Genomic DNA, 21,393 nt, shown 5'->3' on the forward strand with positions numbered 1-21,393 from the left:
TAATAATAACACTTATTTCCTGGCAAGGCAGAGTCATATAATTGAGTTGTATATTTAACTGAGACTGTTCACAAACAAACTTCAACCCAGCTGAGGAATTAATCACCAAACATGTTGAGAGATTTGTTCCAGTAACTAACTCAATTAGGAAGATTGCAATGTTTCTCTACATATTGCTGCTGCTTTTCTCTGCAACATCCATTGAACAAAATAAGCATTAAGAATTGTTTGATCACCGTTATGATGTAAATTAAACATGTTAACCCAAGAGCTGAAATTACAACACAGTTTTGCCTTGATCGCTGTTTGCAGTAGTGTATTTGCCCAGCGTATCCAGAGGCTATAGGCCATATAGGTGAGCATCTTGTCTTGTTGCCAAGCTCAATGCAACCAAAAGAGGATAATAAGCATATTGGGAGAATTTGGACTGTATGAATCCTTCTCTTTCATTTTCTTCATAGTGAATTATATATTTACTAACTGCTCTGCTAGACTACTCATCAATGGGAGAGAAAGGAAATGGAAGTAACAAGAAATATTTCCTAGGGTGGAGTGCTTTGTGCGGCGCACGGCCGTCATCCTTTGGAGGCCCCAATCTCATTTCTCTGCGCTTTCTGGCCTACTGAGGGGATTTCATGCTGCAGTCTCTTTAGGTATGGTAGAAATGTTCCCTTTGGGCACTGGGAAGCTACAGGAGCATCCTGTGGGGTAAAAGATCAGCACGCAATCCCCGGCAAGGGAGCAGAATTAATGTCATTTCTCTCTAGCTGTTACTGAAGTTCCCTTTATACCTCCATGGAGTGTTATCTCAATGCTAACAAACTAGGATCCTTCTCAATTAGCAAGTAAGAAAATTATGTAGATGCCAATGGCACCTGGCTTATAAAAGTAATTTGTCCTCATAGAGTTATGTCAACTGGGCTTTTCTCTCCCTCACCTGTGGTACTTAGGGAAGAAAAAAAAAAGAGCAGGTGTGGTGTGTATTTGTTTCTCTGTCTTCTCGCATCATGACTGCTGAACAACTTTTGGTGTATTCATCGCTGTAGTTTCCCTTTACTATTATTTGTTATCCCAGCTTGGTGGTTTTGTTGAAATCTGATATTTTCAATGTCTTTGGTTTGTTTTTTTCCAGTCTTCAGTTGTTGATGCTGCCGCTATTCCCACAGAAATCACTATGAGGTTTCTTTTTTCCCCCAGAGTGTTTATAGACTACTCCAAATTTAGCCCAGCAGGGTTCTGGTCTTAACTGAAATGAACTGTCATACATAGGACTTGTTTATCTCCTCACATCCTTCTATCACAGATGTTTGTCCTTTGGCTTGTTTCTTTTTCCAATTAATTTTTTATTATAATTTGAAACACCTTCTGTCTAACCAATTTCCCCCCAAATCAAATGGATAATTTCTTTCCCCTTCACCTACAGTGATTGCCCAGAACTGAATCTTATTTACTTCTGGTTGAAAGTGACCTTTACATCCAGCTGTTTCAGATGAGAGTTGCTACGAACACAAGTTTTGATGCTATATTGGTTCTTACTCGTCTTGAATTATGAATCTGCACGTGCTATACTAAGTGTTGTTCCCATTTACTTGTGAACACTATTGACATGGAGTGTATGATGAAGGATGATGGAGCTTATTTTCTGTATTGAAGCCCAGAAATTTCTTTCTGGGCTCAGCGTTAAGTTATACATAGATAATTGAAATCAGAACCAGAACAATACTAACAAAGGCAACCCTTACCAAAACAATGTGACAGGCCACCAGCAACTCTTAAAGCATATCATTTCCTTATTCTCTAGTCAGTTTGTGGAAAGCAAATCCATGAAAAGAAATTACTTTTCCCAAATGATGTGTCTGAGAAGCATGGAAGAAGTCTGTCTGCTGTCTGTCTGACCAATAGATACTACTGCCACTTAAGAGAAAGGCATTGCTGAAAAGTGGATTTTGGATTATTTTTAGCCTGTGGGCACTGGTATAATGTAAATAGTCTGGACTACTACCTCTGGGAAGTACAGGGGTAGGAGGCTGTCAGGAGACTGTGTATGAGGAGACCACAGCCAAAGGCTGCAGACATGCTTCAGAGGACACGCAGAGAATGGTAAATGTAGAATACACGAGAGGGCAAATGAATAGATTCTGTTTTTTTTAAAAGGCCACTGTAAAATTAGTTTGTATAATCCCTCTTTCTGTCTTCAGGTTTTCTGCTGCTGCACTTGCACTGTTCTCTTGGGTTCTGGGCAGTCTCTCCTTGCAAAGTAAGGAGAGATTCCTGGAGAGAAACAGAAAGCATGTGGGAGATAGCACAACCACCTCTGCAAAGGAATTTTAATAGCTGTGTGAAAACTCATTTATATGCAAGTGCAACTGTTGAAAAAAAAGATAATTTGTCAGCATTAAGAGGAAAGCTAAGACAAAACTGATGGCAGAAAAAAAACCCACTTTGTTTAATTCTTCAGTTCTCCAAGTTACCCAAGGAAATATGTAACTTTACTTCTTGGTTTAGATACTTGCTCGCTTTGATTTTGTTGTATCTCTCAGAGTCCTTAACAGTTCTTCAGAAGATCTAATGCTGTTTTATTAGAATCTATTCTAATAATTTGTCCTCTGACTGTTGCTATAATTACTCTAAATTGTGTTCCACAACAGGCAGAGGGATGTTAGGTTTATAAAAAGAAAGACTACGTACCACTTTCTATTGTTCACACAAAAACCTTGGTGTTTTCATGTGGGTTTTTGTTTTTGTTTTTTTTTTTTTTTTTTCTTCTGATGATGATTAGTTGCATTGTATTTAACTTTCAGAAGTTTAGAGGTTGCCACAGAATAGCGAACTTCTTTCTCTGGCCCTTGGATGGTGTTATTCTGAAAGTACTTTTCCATTCACTATACAATGTGTCAAAGAACAAAACCAATTATATTGGTGAGAATACTGGAATTTAGAGCTTGTGTATGCAGAATTACCAGTTCAGATACATGAGATTTAATTATGACAACAAGTTAATATGAAAATTTGAAAAGGCTGTGCAGCTATAACATTGGCAAAAAATAGTTTTAAATTATTTCATTTACTATTAAGATAGAGAAAATGCTAAAGATGTTACCGAATCACAAGTTAATTGTTATTATTACTTGTCTGATAACGACTTTTGCTTTGGATTGGGATTTTGATATACCTCTGAGAAGGCTTAAGTTTACTATTCTGCCCACCGTACCAGCATTTTATAGAACAAAAACATATTTTTCCTTATATAGTTTTCTAGGGGAAATAATATAAGCAATAAAACTGTTGAAATGTCATGAAAATCACTCTACTGGCATACGGACAATAGCAAAAGTTGCCACATTCTACAAACTGCGATTACTCCCAGTGGTCATTTTAGGGTGATAATATACTGAAAGTGTAGTTTTAAGTGTATTTTACGAATTAATTTAGAAATAGTAACTGTAGGGAAAAGAGTTTCTGACTTATTTTGGATAGGAATGTGTACATCTGCAAATTTCTGTTTATAGGAAAGCAGGAATTCTGACTGATTTGATGATGGTGTTACAGGAGCAAAAGAAATAGAAAAGACCTTTGAGAATCAATGCAGATTTTTCTAAATCAGAACTCAAGAAGGCATTGGAAATACTTGAATCATCAATATTTGATAACTGACTTTTCTTTAGAATGTGTTCAACTGATCTAATCCATTTAATTAAAGATGACGTTAATAATTACACTTGGAAATTGGATTGATTACAGAAAACAATCCCAATAGGTTTGAGTATGCTCAGGTTAATTGAAGAGCTATGCTTTGGAAGGAAAGATTTGCGGAAGGCTGTATACAGGCACTTTTCTCCTTTCTGGCCAGAAGTGTCTGTCAATTTTTAATGTCTTTTATAGCACAAGTTCAAAACTTGACAGCATTAACCTTTGAACCGTGTCTACATGAATCATACATTATGACTTAAATGAAAGACGATCTTGTGCAAGAGTCTTTTGGTCACATTTCAAAGATTTATTCAAACTATATTAAGTTTTCTAAGAATGAAGGCTAAAAGATTCTTCCCCCCCCCCCCCCCGGACCTGGTTCAATAAAGCCCACAGGCTTAAGCATATCATTGTAAGCCTGTGGCTGGATGCGTGCACATAAGTGACATCTTACAATAATCTTTACAACAGGTATATTCTTATGGACTTTACTAAAGAATTACTTCAGAGAGTTAATTAAAGAGAAATATTTTTCATTAATTAATGAAGTCTCCTGCTCAAAACTGGCAGGAAATCCTTACCTGAGGTTTCTTTTTTATGTCAATAGTGTATCCCCAAAATCTTACAATTAAATATGATGGAAAAATATGTTTAAACGAATGAATATTTTGCTCATAAACTTCATAATGAAGATACTTATATCTCCATTAATTAAGAGGTATTTGCAGTTTCCCAAGAAGTTCTGCAAGACGTTAAGGTGGCTAACAGTCTTTGTCACATCTCAGGAAACATGTCATCGGCATGATGTATCTAAACTAACATTTCTTAAAACAGCATTACTAGAGGTAGACCAAATTCAAGGATTTTTCAAATCACTGTTTTTCTGTTCATATGTAAGAGAAATTTAGGGCAATGCTTATTGTCATGAATAAGAAAGTATTCTTGGAATCTAAGCTGCCAGAATCTCCAAAGCACGCACTGTAAACATATCACTTGTGCAGTGACAGCTAAGTGAAGATGCCTTGCTCATTATCCATGAAGAATACGTGGTACAGATGAGCTCAGAATGTAAATTTGTAAGGAAATGTAGAAAACAGAATTCATTTTTCATGCAGAAATGTGGGTTTCTTTCAGGCTGAAAGATTCATAGAAAATTAATTAGTGGAAATGTAGCAAATATGTTGTGTTGGTAATACTGTAAAAATACTTTTCAGTGCCAAAGGAAATAAGAGAGGCTAGAAACATTGAGGTTAAACAGAAAATGGGAGGAACAAATAGGTCCCTAATTATAGCTGTTCATTATAGGACTTTTAAATAAACTACAGAAATTAGGAGAAATGTAAAAGAAGGATATGTAGCTTACTGGGATGTGGAATGACATGCATTAACTGTGTGTTAAACTTCGCTAGAGCTTCTGAAAATTTGTTAGCATTTTAAAGAGAAAAAAAATAGTGTCATTCAGTGCAGCTTTGCAAGCCTTGTCACAGTTAAATATCTGTGTGCAGTAACAAAAACTACAGTCATTTCAATGACTTACCTAATTTTATTGAAAGATGAGGGATTTACTGCAGTGCAGAGAAGCCCATTTGTTTACTAGTAGGTGAGTTCAGCAGCCATGATTTAAGTTTCCCAGAACAATAAGAGGCTGGTTGGTATTTCTGGAGTCTTATCCATTATTTACATTTCTAGGCTGCGAGGATATTTGCAGCAATGTCACACTAACCTCCATGAATTCTTGATTGAGAAATAAAAAATTAACAATATGGACTGATGGGAACACTGGTATATAGAGACAAGTAATTGTAAAACAAGGGCAGTGTAAGAAGGCTGGCAGTAACACAAATACACACACACAAAAGCCTCAAGAGAAATATTGGATGCTGTAGGATTCCACAAATCCCATGCAACCCCCTGCCCTTCGCGCCTACCCACAGCCCTGAGACTTGAGAGTCCCTTACTGGCTTCTTGGATTTCTAGGTCTGCTGGGGGGAGGGGGGAGTGTCTGCTTACCTGTGCCTGACTTTGAGGGGCATAGGGGTGCCTGGGTAAATCAGAGGGAATGGGCATCCACAGCACTGCAGGGATAACAAAAAGCCTAGAATCAGTGAAATCAAATCACAAGTGACAGCTTCGTTTTATTAGACTATGGAATAATGATGATGATTACTCAGAAGAACAAAAGAACTCTTGACTAGTTTGTTCCTTAGTAACAGCTACAGTAGAAATTGCCTGTGATGCCAAGCCCCGTACTAAACAGTACCACCATTTTAGAAACTGCTTCCTTTGGTCTGGTGACCTCAGCCTTCTTTGTTTGATACAGGTTTTGTTTCAATTTTTCATTTACTCCTAAAACATCATCTGATAACTTGGCCGTCGTTTAAACCAGTCACCTCCCCTATGATTAAATAAGCATCAGAGGAAAAAAATCTAGCTAACAGTATGTGTCCACACGTTAAGTACAGTATAGCTTTCCGAGGGTCAAAGCACACCGTGCTTTCCCCGTCAGTGCATACTCGTGTACTCCTGCGTGGTCCTGGACTCGGTTTGGCTGGAGTTTGGTGCATCAGTGGCTTCAGTGATGTTTTTGTTTTCTTTTAATTGTAAAATGATAGCTTACTACTGAAATCTCCTTTAAATTAAGCTGAATTTATGTTTCTTTTACATTGATGTGGGTTCTTTCTGCAGAATCTGGGTTTGTTTTTTTTTTTTTGCTGAGTCATCATCTTGAACTGATGGAGGTCTGTAATGTTCATTTGGTCAAAACAGATTTAAGCACCTAATTAGAGGTTCACAGGCAGGAGAGCATTCATCTGCTTTCAAAGAGTCGACTCTGGATTGAGGTCAGCATACAGGTCAAGCAGAGTTGGCTTAAATAAGTAGATGAAGAGCCCTCATTTGTCTGTTAGAATTTTGTTTATACAGTAATGTAAGTACTTTGTGAAAAACAAATGGAAACTGAAATGCAAGGAGGTAATCTTTGGTACTCGTACTCCTTCAGAAACCTCACTTGTTTTTTTCTTCTGTCAAAATGAAAATATGATTGTCAGAAGCTATTCCATGGTCCTTATTTTTCTCTGGATAAAACACAACGGGAGGCAGTTGAACACGGCCTTGCCAATCTGCAAGGGCTTTTCAACAAGGCTTGACTTTAGTATTAGGCTACTGTAATGTATTGGAGTTTGTAATCAAGGGTGTTTAAGAGGTATGTTGTACCAGAAAAGCTTTCTCATGGACTTCTTAATTTTTTTAGCTATTCATTGTACATAAATCAGAAAGCTGATTTATTTTTTAATTTTTTTTTTTTTTTGTATGCAGGGAAGGTTCCAAAAGACAAAGCTATTTCTGCAGGACCCTTGAGGGACACTACATTTTACTGGGTTTTACTACATTGTTTAGATTTAAATTCTGAAATACAGAATATTCTATATCCTGCTTTTTAACCATACCTTTCAAGTCAGAGGATCATCTTATGAAGAGCAGAGGAGGTGTTGCTTACTGATAGTTTCTGCTTCTTGATGAAAGCTTTCAGTAGCGTCCATAAGTATTTTACATAATTTATTGCACTATTTTTTACTGCCATAAGAAGTTATAAGCATCACTTGCTGTGGTCTTTCACTCCAAGGATTAAGATTCTTTTAATATTAATAAATTTTAAGAATTCTCATAACTCTGTTGTGTCGATGAGCTCTGGATAACGGTCAGACGTGACAGAGGAGGCTGTGAAGTTAGTTCATGTACCAGCACCGATGGTGAAATTTCAAATCTATTGACTGTCGTAGTCAGAAAAGTATTAAACATGCAGCCAAGAGACAGGTATAAACCTATTACTGATGTGAATTCCAGAGTAAAGGATATTTTTTTCTTTTGAATAGTGTTATGTATAGGTTTGAGACACTGAGGCATGTAGTTCTTGTATTTCGTATGCATATCAGTATTGAATAAACCACAGCTGTAGCTTAGAAACAGATGAGAATTTCTCTTAGGAAATGCTTATGCTAGGAGCTTTTTACAGCCCTCTCACAGTCTAAATGGACTTTCAAGCTGTGCTGATGTTAAGTCCCTTGTTTGGGGCTGGAATGGTGGAAGAATTGCTATCCATTTCCTAGCTATAGTGACTGTCTTTTTGTCAGAAGTTTAAAAATAGGATTCAAAATTCTGAGTTTTCTGACACATGGAACTTAAGTTCTCTGTAGCTGACTCTTAGGGTACTGAAACATTTTATGTAATTAATTTTCTGGTAATATTCCCCAAATATATTATAATTAATTCAAAGAAAGTACATTAAGTAGTTAAAAAATAACCAGTACTGATCAAAAATCTTAAACTTCCCTGTGAAGTAAAGGGCCTGTGTATTGCTTTACCCTGTGGAAGTCCCTCACTGCTTTCATCATACTAACCTATCCCCAGACCTGTTTTTAATGCACTGTCAAATGTGTTGTCGCTGTGAGATGAATAAGAAGAAAGTGTTCATTTCAGTTTAGCACGCGTGTCTTTCCTTTAGGCTACGCGCATTTTAACCACAGAAGTAGTCCATAATGTCAGTTGTGAAATTCAGTTGTCCTTTAGAGACAGCTACAATCAGGCACACGAGGTCAAATGAGACCCCTGTCCTCTTCTCCAGAACAGCTTGAGGAGACACGTCTTCTTTGTAGGAGATCCCAAAGATCACCAGACCAGGCTCCAGTGGAATAGATAGGAAATGTTGCCTTGCTAAGAGTATCCTGACAACAACTCGCTATTTAAACAAGGAAATTTGGTTTAAAGAAGGGTTGAACAGGAGGGATTTATGGGTCAAAATGTCTATATTTTCCTTAGCACATCAACCTACACCAGTTCCTCTCCCTCCCAGTCAGCAGGCTGCTGCCTTCTCTACTGACTGTAGTCTTTGGAAGTGTTTATGTCTTACTCCTATACAGAGTTTACCACAATAATCTCATACCAGTTGAACCAGAACTATGGATAACCACAATCAGCTCTGAATCCTCTCAGTAAAAAGATGGAAAAGTACTTGGTTTTTTCTACCTCGGTGTAATGGAGCAACATGAACTGGAGACATACTCAAGCTGTGAATGTCAGGAATAAATAGGCAGCTTACAAATGGCATTGAAAATTGTCTATACTGCTGAGAGGAAAAAAGATTTGGTTTTTTGTTGTTCTGCTAGCTTTGGGTTGATTTTAATAAAATGGTGTGTTTTGATGAAGGTGATACAGAGTAATGGCTTTTGAAAGCGCAGTCGCTCTTTTCTTTAAATGTTTGCGTTTTAGACTGAATTTATTAGACTGGTCTTTTCTGTTAGGCTGGTTTTGCCTCACCTCATACAATGACAACCAGAAGTAGCTCTACCTTAGTGCAGCGCAGGAAGGTGGCACTAATATGTTAGCATCTGTTCCACTGCAGCGGAGGTACGATGACCTTGGTGTATCATCATTAATTTCCCCAAAACAAGCCATCCAGAACTATTGCTAGTGGAAACAATTTGAAGAACATCAGCATATAGTCAAACTTATTTAGTCTTTGACATTGATAGAAGGATTGTTTCTTTTCTGACTGAAACTCATTGTGGTCATAAAGGCTGCTTGCTTTACCGAAGTGCTGCAGAAATGCTCAGCACACTAGGGAAACTTTGACTTACCCCTGCAAAAGGTGGAAATGAGCGTCCAGGCTTTAGAAAACCTTGGCTAACTTCACAGGCTTCCTTTTTAACCAGAATACATGTGAGCATTGACAAAGAGCTTTGTCTTCATTTCTGTGCCTTACAGCCTCGAAGCATAGCTGTATAAATTATGTAGGAGGCAACATCCCCCCGGAATAAGGGTGTTTATGTACGAGGGCATTCCTCAGAGAGCGGAAATCAGCACAGCTGAACCGGCTACAGCCATGCTGATGTCTGTCACTGGAGGATCTGGCCCAGGTCCTTTGCACTGCTTCCCATTATTGTCCCTCATCTTTCAAACAATCCACTTAAAACTGTTAACTGCTAATGGTCTGGCTGCTGTTCTCGGTAAGGGTACTGTATTCACTAAACACATTACGTCAGAGGGGGTCTCTGGTGGGCTACCTTCAAATCAGGCCGTGCTGCCCCCGCAGGTGGGGGCCGAGGGGCCACCGCTGCCCCACACCTGCCCGAGCGCTGGTGGCCACGCTCTCCGGGGGCACAGGCAGCTCGGGGTGATTTGAACCTAACTGCTCATGGGATCCCCAGAATCTCCCTGCTCTCTCTCCCCCAACTCTCGGGAGACCTCCCACCCACTGGTGGGTCCCACACACGCCATGGGTGCAGAGCCCCTTTGGGCGCCTCGCACTCCTCCCGGTGCGCAGTAGCTGCTGTGCTTGTAGCGTCGCCTTCCCCTGCTCTGAACTGGTGACATTTGGAATTTGTTACTGTCCCAGCATCTTTACACAACTCCTCTTTTCCCAACAGAGGCGATTCTTGTTTGTTATGTGGGGTTTGTTACAAACCTCAAGGAAACAAATAGTATCAGGGCGTTCCCTTGAGCACTGGCCTTTATGTCATCAGCGTTACCTGGTTTCCAGAGCAGCCTGGGGGCAGGGAGGTGAGGGCACAGGGAGGTGAATGAAATTCATTAAACTCCTGAAAGTTTCCAGAGATGTGGGCTTCCTCGGAGCTCCGAGCCACAGTTCATTGTTAATGGAGTTACTGGGTTAAGTTCATCAGAATGTTTGACCTCCTGTTTAGGAGCCTGATGATGTGTGAAGCCTTGCTGCCAAAGAGGAGTGATGGTGATGCAATTTTAGGGGCTAATGATTCTGCTGACCTAATGTCCTCATACAGCTGCTTTCTATTACTGTCGCTTAACTGGGCCATGGACGACTCGAGGGACTGACTTTATATAATGAGCTAGCTGTGCAATTATGGCAGCTACCGCAGGACACTGGAGCTAAATCTATCTCCTTTTTGCTTTTTCATCTATTTTTATATTCTTCTAGCATAATATGGACATTCCAAAAAATTGGAGTTTATTGCTCCTAGGTGAAATGAGTAGTGCTAATGGTGCTGTTGGGAGGCAGGGATGGCCGGGGAGTTGTTTCCCAGCTTTTCTTACTGTCCTCTCGCCTCAGTGCTCTATAGCCTTACAAAATTATTGACATATGAAAAAGAAATCACCAGAGATCTTTGTGTTTATATTTATTTTCTTGTTAATTTCCTTCTTGCTGAATTAAGAAAAGCAGGGAGCATTTTTACCAGCTCAACAGTTCACTTCTGAAAATGCTTTGTGTACCTTGAGTTTCAGATGTAGCTTATTGCAGTTACACTCTGGATTTTTCATCAATTTCTACTAAGAAGTATGAAATCCTCGTTTTGGTTAACTTCTGGAAATTGCCAAGATTCTCACAGGTTCTAGTGCAGCAGTACGTGGGGATGTTTTGTTAAAGGGATGGATAAAGCAGGCTTAGGTTTACTTTTAAAAGAACAGCTAACAAAGTCCGTACGTTTTTATTGCTAACAAAAACTTCATCTTTTTAATGGTCATTTTATTATGCAATGACTTTTTCTCTCATTATCTCACAATAAAAATAATGGGATTTATTCCCAATATTAAAGAGGAACCATTTAGCAAGTTCTGTCCAGTACAGGTTTCTTTGTAAAAACGAGTTCAAATTTCAAAGAGAAAACCATGTCTTTTTCAAGCTGCTGTGTAACAGACACAAATATACAGCATATTACAAGAACATGGTATATATAAGTTACAACAAATGTTTAGAGACTTGATTTCCCTTTGTTTATTTATTTGGCTACTGAGATTACCCTGCAGAAATAAAAAAAAAAAAAAAAAAAGAATTGACTGAAAGAGGCTTCATACATGAGGTATCCATGATAACTATTCCATGTTTTGCTTACTGATTTGTGTAGAAAATTACTTGAAAGATCTTAAACAGTTAGCCAGTGTCATCTGAGCATCAGAAGCACTAATATGAAGTAGTTAAGGGCAGATATATTTTTTCACCAGCTGCTAAAATCTTTGCCTGTATACTTACTGAGTTTCCATAAATTTGGAGTAATCTAATGCTGGTGTCCGTAGCAGCAAGTAAACGGAGAAAAAATTAATTAAAGATACATATCTGTGGAATATGAGTCTTGATTCCACCTGTTCTCTGTTCAGCATATTCCACCCATGTATGTCTTTAATATATTGGATTTTTTTTAATAAGCAGCCATGTGTGACAGCCATAGATAGAACTTTGTTTAGTGTTTTGGGAGACACAGAGGGCTGGCCCTGCAGTATAATGAAGTAACTCCTCAAATGTGCTCTCAGGAGCAAGTGCTGAAGAGCAGCGTTTTACCCACACAGCTTTTGTGGGACATAAAATTTCTGTGGGACTCTGGCCTGAAAGCCAGCACAGCCATTAATTGGCTGGCTTAGGTGCTGCGCAGTTCACTTCAGCAGCAATCCCAGCTTTGGGCAAAACCTGAGAGCACTAATGAGCTTAATTGTTCTGAGCAGCCTCACTTGCCCCTGGCCCGTCAGCCCTGGCTGAGTTTAGGAATGTTTGTGCCCTTCTGTGTATTTATGTATGTGTGCATGCACAGATATTTCATTCGCTGGCTTAATCTACAGATGACTTCTTAAAATTAAATTTCAGCTTTTAAAAATATAGTATTTTATTTTCATTGCCCGTAGTTCATATGAAACTACACAAAAATTTCTCTTTACTAGCGAGTCTCCATTTGGCCGCTTGCTCACTGTTGTGAAGGGAGGAATGGGTATGAATAGACATCTTAAAGCCTTCACAGCTAGTCAAAAAGAAAAAAACAAATCTTAAAACAACAACAGTTTAGAACTTTGGCTAAGCATTAATCAGTACAATATTAAGAACAGAAATTAAAAAAAAAGCCTACATGAGTTAATGTTTTTGGGTCAAGTTCTAGGACCGTTGCACCATTTGGGACCATTAGGGACTAGATGTATAACTGGACATGCAGAGTTTGTTGGTAGTCTAAGGAACATGGATGTAAAAGTGAATTTTACTTTGCTTTCCAGCACTGCTTTTAGAAAACAAGAAGGAGGTGAGTGAAAGCTAATGAATCATAACTGACTTAACAAGATGGTGATATCTCTTGCATGCATATTTTTGTAGGCTTATGATGGAGATACTTAAACATGTTAAAAGGTCAGTTTAGATTTATGTCTCTGTTTATCATGGCTACTTCACTAAATTTGGCTGGATACATTAGAATTTCATGTTTCATAGGCATAGTGCTTTAGGAAGTATTACAATATGACTTTGCTTATTTTTTTAAACTTTTTTAACACTAAAAGCATCAGACATTACATTGTGATATTACTAAAGGAGCAGGCTTGTTGGTTGGTTGATTTTTTTTTTTTTTTTCTTGTTGCACTGCTGTTGCTGATCACAGTGAAGCAGTGATATTGCACATAATGGAGTGCAGAAATAGGGAAGAATACTCAGCATAAGGCTGGGTTCTTCACACACCTGTCAGAAAATAGCTCCAGCAGCTCGAATCCTGTTCAGCGGCCTGGACTGGGAATCACAGTCAGAAATATGTTCTCAGTCCTGAGGAGCCAGGCTAGGGACTGCTCCAGGGAAAGGAAAATGGGGAAAAAACCAATGGGCAATCAATCTTACATCTGTCCTGACCCACAGGTGGGTTCAGAAATTAATAAAAGGTTGCAGCAGAGTGCTTATCAAATTGTCATTTTTAAAACTGCCTAAGCTTGGTGAGACAAACCTTTAAAAAGCAGTATTTCACATTTGTTTTAATAAACGCCAAGCCATTCGCAAAACCTTGTCAAATTTCTGCCCTTCATCTCCTTGCCAGTGCACATCTGAGTTAACTGTCTTGTAGGGGTGCTTGCTGCAGTAGTTTCAGGACTGGCTAAGCAGTGGCTATTGAGTAACAGCAGGAGAGCGTCACCCAGTCTCTTACAGAATTGTTTGTTGGTCAGGTATTTTGTGTCTAAGAAATGAAACTGTCTCTGAAAAGAAATGTAACTTGACTCACTGTCTTCTGCTTTCCTAACTCCCATGGCAGAGTTTGAGTGACACAGGACCTGCACGTTTCAGCCAGTGCTGCACAGTTCAGTCATACTGTATGACATGAGCGATACTCATGTTTGTCTTCTAACAGCCCTGCTAAAACATGGGAGATGGCTTACATGCATCAGAAGCTGTATTCTAATAAAATTACTTTCTAGAATACCTGTCTATTAAAGAAAACAGCTTTCAGATCACTTTATTAATGTCAGTGGTGGAAGAAAAAGAAATAAAACCAATTCCATCTTGTAACTGACATTTCCAATCTTGCTATTATTTTTTTTCTTCTTGCTTTCTATATTTTCTTCATTCTCAAAATCCTCTTTGCCTAATATTCCAACAGAATTTCTAAAGCCCAATGTGCAGGAGGTAGTTTTCTTAAGCTTATTGTGAATGTTTATGTGCAGCATTTTTGATTTCTTTCTAATCCTGCTTTGGAAATAGATGATGTTCACAGTTAAGCACAGAAAAGATGCTCACTTAACTGAAGGACATTTGGTTGCAGCTCTTCCAATGAGTTCCTGCAACATAGCACGTATGCGTGCCTTCTGTCAGCTTGAAGCAAGTTGAGCTAAACGTGAGCAGGCAGTGAAGGACTTCACTGTGTTTTCTCTCCTGGGCTGGAGCTGGGATAACCCTTCTCGCATTCCATAAGAACCAAAGAAGGTGGAAAGATATTAAAGGTGAAAACTGTGGTTTTTAAAATGTACAGGATTTAGGTCGATGTGGGAAGCTGAAAAAATTAAGAATAGAATATCTTCTCTAGAAAAATGAGTAACACAGAAAAAGGACTTTACGTGTTGATGAGATGAGACATTTCAGTGAAACAGTTGCTGTCTTTCAGGCAAGCGATACATGAGAATCCTGGCTTATAAAGTGACTCTTTCAATTTTTTCCTGCTTTTTTATCTTTGATCTTTTACATAGGGAATTTCATATATATTTAATGTAAAAAAAAGACAGTAAATGAGCTTTCCAGTTTCACTTGTCAGGAGTTTTCCTCATTCGAGAAGGTTTCCGTTATTTCTTTCTGGTAAGGTGCTGGCTTGAGATACATTAAAAAATAGCAGCTAGTTGGGTACTGTTTTAGAATGGCAAATACTGTCCTTTTAATTAATTCCGGAGAGTAGGAACTATGTATGCATGCACCTCAAGATAAGACCTTTCTAAATGCTAAAACCAGTAAACATAGTTTAAATGACTGCTTACTGTGTTGGAAGTTATCACCATATCTATATTTTTGTCAATATTCATGAGATTCCTTATGTGGAATGGGAAGTTGTGAATTGAATGCAACTTTCATGAGTAGCAAAAAAGCCATTTTCTGTCAGTTATGTATAGCTTCTAGCACAAGAGAAAATAAATTGCAGCTTCCCTGAGAGTGTGACATAAAACCATGGGGTTTTTTATGTCACAGAGGGATTATTGTGAGAAAGACAGGAATCCCTCACCCAAGCTGTGATTTCTCCTGATGAAATTGCTGCATTCTTAACTAGCACATAAAGTGTCAGGGGACAGCAAGAGGCAGTAAGAGAATGGCGTACTTAATCCAAACCGTGGGTAAGAGCAACAGGCTGTGGCAGGTAGGATGAGCTACAAAGGAAGCCAGCAGCCTATGTAACGCAGGATCTGGCAGTTGTGACAGGCACGTTGTCTGCACTTGCTCTGTGCTCCTCCCCTTGGCTTGTCCCCACTCCTCCCTTGTGTAACAATTAGCTGCTTCTCTAGACATAATTATAGGTACTTCCTTGCCCAGGATGGGGAGGAATAAATTGGCTTTGTGTTTTGGGTGACTTGGCTACAGATGTCAGTGGGTGCTCTCCTTAAGGAGCTTGGTATCCGCAATACCTTCCCAGAGGATTTAATTGAGCAATCACACTGTGACACACAGACATTTTTTGCAAAAGCCTGCAATGACTTCCAGTCTGCTGTTCTCTGTCATACACTTTATTCTACTCTTGCGTCTTCATTCACTGACTTCTCAAACGTGATGGGAGGTACAGCTACTGGTCTAGAAATTCTGTGTTTTGTGAACTGAGGGAGGGGGCTGGGGTGAGGAGGAGGAATCAGTCATACATATAGAATGGTAATTTGCTGTATTAAGATACATAAACTTAAATAAAAATCTCCATTAAAACTTTGAGATAATTTTCAAGTCTTCACAGACTAACAACAGTCAACTTGCCATTATTTAACTAGAAACACTATTCCTGTCTCCATTTGTATAGTGATGAGTATTCTGTTAGAGACCCATAGTCCTTCTGGTATGAGGATTATTTTACAGATTTGTCAGAAATATCTCAGGATATGTTCATCTCCCCGTGTCCAGCCTGCACGCAGTACAGTTTTCTCAGCTGTGTAGCTGGGGCTGGTGGAGGGTTTCACTCGCAGAACTCTGCCATGATTGCGTGGTCACCTGCCCTGCTGTACAGGTGTCAGCATGGTCCTGCCTTGCTCTAAATAATGCTTTTCTTAGTGGTTCCAGTGTATTGAGTGATTTGTCATTTCATTTGATAATTTTTCATTAGTATGCTTGGCATAGGAATGTGCTAATGAAATTCGATAAAAACAAAGCTGGGAGGAATTGCTAATGTAAAAGAGCCTGGTATGATATCCAGGAAGAGGTAGATGGTCTAGCAGATTGAAAGAAAAGTGAATTGAAGTTAGTAATATCAAGTAAAAGGTCATGCTTTTAGGAGCTAAGCAGAATTCAACTACTGAACAGGGATTTATCAGACAATAACTTGTAGAAGAAAGATATGGGCATAATATGTCCAGGGTCCAGCCGATCACTGGATAACTATAAAGCAACAGGAGGATATAGCTATGTGAAAGAGAAATACAGTTTTTGGACATACGAGTTGAATTATTGAAATAGAAGAGTATTTAATTGTATTGCAAGGCATTAGTGAGTCCTTGGCTGGAATAGTCACTTTGATCAGTTATATTCACATTACTCTGACAGTTGATAGAGAGAGCTAGGTCCCTCTGATGGGGGGGTTTAGAGCGGGATTTGTGAGAGCTTCAGGAAACTCCACTCCAAATTCTGGTGTGTTAAGCTAAGCTAGGTTTTGGGTGTATCGTCTACAATATATGCTTTCAGTCATTTGCCTCTAAGAAAGATGTAGTTAAATTATCCTAAGTAGAGTGCAGCTCTACTGAGTTTGTGAGTAGAAAGACCTTCTTGTGAGGGAACACTAACAGAGGGGCATGTTAAGCCTAACAGAGTGGTAGCAGAGAATGGATGTGATAACGTTCAGTGAGGTTTGTGTTGGAAAGGAAAAATAATGAGCAGTCCTAAAGAATCTTGAGGAAGAGGAATAAAAAAAAAAAAAGTAATAGGTTGTTTGTAAATAAATGGAATTTAAATCGGGCAACTTTTGCTTGTGTTAGAGAAATTCTTGAGCAGCCTTCAAAAATATTATTAATGACAGAAGATACACATTTTAAATGGAGCTGAATCCGTTTTAGAATCAGGTTAAATTAAATAACTTTGTGACTGCAGATACCTTGTTGTGATGTGACAGGAGTTCATTTCCATTTCTAAATTCCTTTGAAATCAGGTTTTGATGAATCCACAGATGTCTTCCACTGAACAGCAGCTTTGCACACAAATTGTTTTTTCCGCTGTGCAGGCTGAGCTCCGTTCAATAAACCCCACGCGCTCCTTCCCCTCCCCTCCAACTGAGTCACGGTCAGTCACTGCCTCTCCTGCTCCCAAACGCTGGGAAGAATTGGTGCTATCTTTGAAAAGGGCTTGTTAATACTACTGTTAAGAAAGCTCTTCTCATGTCATTGAATTATAGCTAGGTGTCAGTCTTAAATTTCTGAGGAGATTATTAAGGGTTTTTCAACCTAGTAAAGTTCTGACATAAAGTTCTAACAAAGAGTTTTGTTTTACAAACACAATTTAATGGCCTTCACCATCTGATAGCAGCTTATCAACTTCGTGTGTGTTATTTGACCTGTAATATTAAATTATATCTATGTCTATTTAAAGTATTTGAGTTAAAGTTACTTTAATATCAGTTACAGTCATGCCTGATTGCCTGAATTTTGTGCAAGTTTGTGATAGTAGTTGACTCAGGGCATGGTGTCTAAAACCAGAGAGATACCAAGTTCAGTTTAATTATTTGACTGGCAGAGAGAAGTAGTCACTGCAGTTCCACCGCTGTTCAGGGAACAAGGACATTTGTGTGAAGCGCAGCCATGGGTGCTGTAAGTCAGGGCTCAATCTGGGCCCCCAGATCCCCTCCCCAGGGCCTCTGCAGCCGCCCTGCTCCCCAGAGCTGGGCACCGGCACCCCATACGGTGTGTCACTGGGGAGAAGCAGCTGGGGAACCCTTCTTTGGCACACTTTACATGGAACGTGTTCCTCAAACTCTCTGTTGCTTCTAGCACGACAAAACTAAGCTGGATTCTTTTCAGAGAGTATCCTGGTCATTGTCTTGTTGTGTTAAATAGCGTATACCTATGTTCCTCTTCATTTCTGTTCAGAAACAAATTAAAAATTAGTAAAAATATAAAAATATCTCTCCAGTTCTGTTTTGTTATGTTCCCTGAATTTTTACCCCCTACTTCTGGATATTACTCTACTCTTAATTCATACCTGGTTTTGCTTTCTGATGTGCGTGAGAGGTGCATAGTCTCCTTGTGGTGTGACAGACAGTTGTCTCCAGTTCCGCTTCCTCAAGCCATAACAACCAATTGATGTCAGTCACCTCAAAAGCAAATTAATTCCATTCCTGTTTTGTTGAATCAATACTAATGCACTTTTCTTGTAATTTTCAGGTTTTGACAACACAGGCTGCCAGCAAAGCTGAGGTAGGAAATCCTGTTGTATACTGGTGGAATGTTAAATAGCTGGCTGTGGCTGAGGTAGTGGGGCTAGCTTTCTTACAGTCTTGGGGTGAAAATTTAAGAGACTTCACTGTGGTCCTTATGCTGCTTCTAGTGTTTAATGAGCCAATCTTTGGAATTCTTGTCTTTTAACAACGTTGAAGCTGATGAAGTCCTCCTAGGAAAATTTTATCATTATGTAGGTCTTTCTGAAGATTTCCATGGCATTGAAACCAACCTTATTTCAGAGCTTCGTTAAGCATGTGTTATGATTTCCCGTCAACAGAAGGTGGCTATCTGACCTTCCCCCTCTGCCCTTCAGTTTTTCTGCTTTGCTTCGCAGAAAGAAGCTATTTCATCCCCTTCAGAGCTGGTTCTTGTGGTGGCGTGTGTTTCTGCCACGTCCCATGCAGCTTGCCTCGCTTGTCTGGTACCATATGACACGAGCTGTTTGCGTACACTGGGACATGCGAGGAAAGGTCAGTTTTATGATAGGATGCTACTAGCTGAGTTCTTGTTAAATTCTGGAATGACACTACTGTATGTTGCCAGCATCAGGTGCTTGACATTGCTATAGTTTAGATTGGTCATTTTGGATTCACATTTATTTTGTCAGCCTTTCTATTCACATTTGAGGACTTTGGATGGTCTTAGTGGGCCTAATGCTATTCTTAGAAATGACAGTAATATTACTATTATTGGAGTATTTGTTGAATAACAAAGCAAAACCGGCAGTCCTTTGTGACCACTACCTTTGTGCTATACTGCATTTGTCTCTTGAACACTGCTATTGAGTAAGTCACTGCACTCTTAATAACTGACAGATATTTTTATTCCATGCACCGTTACCAACTCATTTAAATTAATGTCAATTGGAAGCTCGGCGTGTTTCTATATGAATCAGGTCTCGGACTCACAGTAGAGAATTTGTGATGTACTCCAAAGCTAATGTTTAACTATGACAAAATGTCTAGGTGACTGTAACTGCTTTAGTCAGATAAATTTTTAATATCAACCTTCGGTAAATTAAGTTGCATTATTAAAGAGAATAGATAAACCGTGCTAGTTACTTCACAGAAGAAGGACACAAGTTCACTTGCCTACTGTGAAAGAATGACATAATTCATTTTTCTGCAGATTGCAACAGTAATATTATTGTTCAGTTTTGCTGGTCTGATTCAGTTGTGTACTTGGCTGGTCTCTGAGAGCTTTGGGAGTAGGATTTTTACCTGATTTTTCACTGTTGCACTATTTTAAATGCCTGTTGCTCTTACATAAATAGAGTCCATTATGAAATAGTCACTTTCAGTTTCTTGTTGTGTAATGGGATTTTTTTTTGGTCTTAGATTTGTCACCTTACAGGTGCTACCATCAATTTTGCTCTCTTATAAAGTGCATTTTCTTATATATTTGTAGAAGTGTTCCTATATACTTTTGTGTGTGTAAAATTCTAGAAAAATTACAAGTTTCTGAGTTGGTCAGTTGTGTGGCTTTGCTAGTGCTTTTACCATTTGAAAACACTTGAGAGTTGACACATTTGGTTGTTCTTCAGAAAAAGGTTATCAACTGGCCTTGGTGCCTCAGCCCACGGACCAGCTGACTTAGGCACCAGTCTGTGTGTAAGAGGTTGTCAGTACTTTCTGTTTCTCCCACCTGTGGAAGCATTCGGGAGAAATGCCAAAGGTTCCCAATACAGCGAAAATCTTAATTGAAGGTAAAGGATAATTAAGGGCTTTCCTGAGTCAGGGCAGTGGTGATGTTCGTGAATTCAGTGGGCTAACTCTGAAGAATAACAACTAAAGAGAATAACGAGCACGCAGAACTGGTTGCTGAGTTTTTCAATTAGAGACACTTTTCAACTTGAGGGAAATGGTCACTTTGATATGATGGCAAACTTCCCAAGATTTCTTCCAGGAACCTGCATAGTGCACTGTATATTAGGCATAACATAGTATGGGCTTAGTGTATTTTGAGGCTAACACGCCTTAAATAACTGTTTGTGTGGATGACAAATGACATTTTTTCAGGTTCGACAATAGCAGCCTCATGTTTTGCCTGATTTTTTTTTTTCCTGATTATTTTTTTTACACTCTTGTACAGTTCTGAGAAATATACAGCCAAAATAGCCTTGTTCTGGCTTGCCTTTGCGTCATGTCTACCTCATTTGAGCCCCTCAGTTCTTTTCTACTGTATAGTGCTTGTGTCACAAGATCTCTAGTCTGCTTTTTTTTTTTTTTAAAAAAAAAAGTAGTACATATATTTGCTTTCTAAAATCTTTTATTAGAACTGCTATTTGGTTGTTCTTGAACTGTTGGTCCGAATAGTCTTGAAATCTCATTATTCCTCTTTTTCTTTGCGTTGGACATAGCTATGTTCCCTTACTGCATTTTGTATGAAGTCTGAATGAAAACATAGCATCTTTATATCACTATTGAATGTTTTAGGAAGATACAAACAAGGTGGGGTTTTTTTTTTCCAAACACCGACCGACACCTACCAACTGTAGGGAAACAAGTATGTCTAAAGGAAGCTGTCAAGTAACCCAAACACCTTTCTTCCATCAGATCAACAAATAGTGACAGAGTCAAAGTTATAGGCAGCAAAGCCTTCCATGAATAATTACCAAATCTGCCCGCACTGTGTCTTTTAGTGTCATAGTCTTGTAAATATGCAAGTTAGAAGCATCTTAAAAAATAATTACTCGTGCATATGTAGTCAAATATGAAGCTTTTTATCACAAATTACTGTGGGCTCTTGCACAATAAATCACATAACAGATCGTGTTAATGTCATTACAAAATGGGCCTGAGAACTGTCTCAAATACAACTGTACCCTGCATACGTTAC

General features: G+C 38.9%; 1 protein-coding gene across 6 annotated transcripts in view; it reads left to right on the forward strand.

The window, feature by feature from the left end:
- The window catches only part of RBFOX1 (RNA binding fox-1 homolog 1), a 968,785-nt gene that overhangs the window by 30,697 nt on the left and 916,695 nt on the right, over nucleotides 1-21,393 (forward strand). For all 6 annotated transcript variants that reach the window (XM_086759520.1, XM_086759516.1, XM_086759504.1 and 3 more), the window contains exon 2: nucleotides 18,499-18,531. The gene's annotated coding sequence lies outside the window, so the exon portion shown is untranslated. The remainder of the gene's footprint in view (nucleotides 1-18,498; nucleotides 18,532-21,393) is intronic.

This window comes from Chlamydotis macqueenii, chromosome 15, assembly GCF_036417535.1.
Source record: "Chlamydotis macqueenii isolate bChlMac1 chromosome 15, bChlMac1.mat, whole genome shotgun sequence".
Classification (NCBI taxonomy): Eukaryota; Metazoa; Chordata; class Aves; order Otidiformes; family Otididae; genus Chlamydotis; species Chlamydotis macqueenii.